Raw genomic sequence first — 2721 nt, forward strand, 5'->3', positions numbered from 1 at the left:
CGCACAGCGTGTTCACACACCGTACACAACTTTTGAACATGAAAAGAGGACAATGCAGGCATGCTGTAAGAATCTCCACATCACTTATTTTGTTCATTACTCAGAGTGGCTATCATGTTAGGCTATGAGGTTATGTAGAAAAATAACTTGAACAAGTTTCCAGAGGGCTTTGTGAAGCTAATCAATCACATCTCACTTGCAATCCAAATACCAAGTATTACAGCCATTCCAAGAATCATTGGCAGATTTTGGGCAAAAGCCTGTAATTTTGGCAAAAACTCAGAAGGCCAAAACCCCAGGCAAAATCTTTTTTGGAAAATGTAGTTTGGATGTATTTTGTGAGAGAATGTCAAATTCAATTGGCAGTTCTCTCTGGATATCCATAGTTTTCCATCCCAAGGTTGCCAGTCATTTCTCCCAAAGAACCTTCTCAAAACGGATTTTTTTTTCATTTTCTGATCAAATGCCCTGCCCCCATTTTCCTCTGTTTACGCCCATTTCCCATTTTTGATCTCCTCCACCACCATCTGTCCAGATTCTATCCATGGCATCAATACCACTCTCCACCCAAACCCAACCGTTCATTCACAATCCAGTCAGTTTATTTCTAAGAGTATCATGACTTACTTTTTCTTTAATACTGGCTTGTTCTATTCCTTGCCTTATTCCCTTTTAGCAATGCCGGTAAACCTTTACAGTGCCGATATCAATGTGGTCGTGGTTCAAATGGTGTTAAGGGGAATGCAATTCCAAGACATAGTCCGGACCCTTGGAGTTGATGTCTCACTCACATCGGTCTGGCAATGGTTTGATTTCTACCAAACCACTTGTGCAGTGATAACGAATCCTCTGGACCATATGGAACACGGCGCTCCAACTTTGTTAGGCCCCGCGCAACGCAAATTTGTCCTGGAATCCCTCCGCCATGATCCAACTCTGTACCTCGACGAGCTTCAGGAAAGGATTCAGGAAGCTCATGGTGTTCAAGTCTCAATCCAAACCCTTTCAACTGAACTCTGAGACCGCCTTCTCTGGACTCAAAAGATGGCTTGAACTGTGAATCCAAATCAATCTCCTGAGGCGCAAGGGGCCTACATTGCCGATGTCCATAATATCAACCCTTGGTGTTTAGTTTTCACAGGTAAAAACTAAATTGTATTTCTCCATTATTTCTTGATTTCTTGATACTGACTACGCTGTGACACATTGAAATTAGACGAAACGGCTCTGAGCAAGCGAAGATTATATCACAACTTTGCTCAAGCCCCCATTGGCTCACGGACACCCAGACTTCAAAGGCCTACTTGAGCAACTTGCTGGGCTCAAAACACTCAATTTTAAGTGCATCTGAAAGCTGAATTCCTGAACTACAACTTTCATTGTGACACAAAATGTGTAATCCCAATGACTGACATTCTATTGGATGATATGTGAAATTTGATTCCATTGCGGATATCTTTCTTTGCAGGCCCGCCACGTATTTGCTTCATTTATGAACTATCTGCAGGCAAATACCAGCTTTCCGATGCACTCAAAATCGTGTGTTTTGAGCCATAATTCACCAAGTTATGGGGTTTTGTAGTAATCAAAATTTTCTCTCAGCACTGATCAGCCAAATTCCAGCATCTGTTACAGGTGGTAATCTGATGATTATGGGGGTTTATTGTTAGTACACTCACCAATATGAACCCAAAAAATACGGAAAAATATGCTCATTGGAGATCTCATACCAAGGAACAGGATGCATATTTTTTCATATTTTTTGCTCTCTTTCTGATCAACCTTTCCAGATTTTTGTATACAAATAATTTAATTTTCTGCCCAGAAAATGTTATGTTTCTTGTAGCAAGAGCGGTGGTAGCAATAATGGCTGAAAAAAACGCAAATAACAGTCAGTAGTCAAATCGGAGATACAAAGCAACATCAAAATCATGGAAACTAATGTTCATTGATCCCACCTGGGGCAGCGGCAGTGGTGATGACAGCAGTAGACGGCTCGAAAACTTCCAGGCAGATAGTAGTCTGTTTTCATCAGTATGAGCTATAACAGCAAATATAACAGCAAAATAGTAACATACCTGCATCATTCAAACTGTGTTGTGGAGTGGCCTCTTCAGCAACCACATTGGCCGAGAGAACCTCATTATGGGAGGACACAGCAGACACGCTGGAGTTTCAAACATTTGAGTTGGACATGGCTGGTCTATATAAAGCAATCAAATATAAATCAAATATAAAGAGATCAATATGCGTCATAAAATTCCAATTAGTGAAAGCAACAAATCAATCAGGAATAAGAAGGCAACACACTTTTCTTTAAAATCACAAAGGTTATTTGCTAGAGCAGTTAATGGAAGATAGGTCAGAAAGAGTTTGACTCAAAGTGGTGTTTCAGACTGTGTATGTATGCAAAGAACAAAAAACTGATGGGGAAAGGCAGCACTTGCAAGAGATGAGAGTGCTTTCATAGCTGTTGAATTGAAAAACACTGCAAATATAATGTATCTTTCCGAGGTGAAAAATGATTACATTTATTTCACAAAATGATTAAAAATGCATTAATTCTGCATTAATTCTGCATTTTTCTGCATTAATTCTGCATTATTAATCATTTTGTGCATTAATTCTGCATTATGAATCATTTTGTGCATTGATGTCAATCATTTGTCACCTTGGCAAAATACATTACTTTTGCAGTGAAATGGGGTGACCGGTATGCGC

This window comes from Melampsora larici-populina (assembly GCF_000204055.1).
Source record: "Melampsora larici-populina 98AG31 unplaced genomic scaffold MELLAscaffold_124, whole genome shotgun sequence".
Classification (NCBI taxonomy): domain Eukaryota; kingdom Fungi; phylum Basidiomycota; class Pucciniomycetes; order Pucciniales; family Melampsoraceae; genus Melampsora; species Melampsora laricis-populina.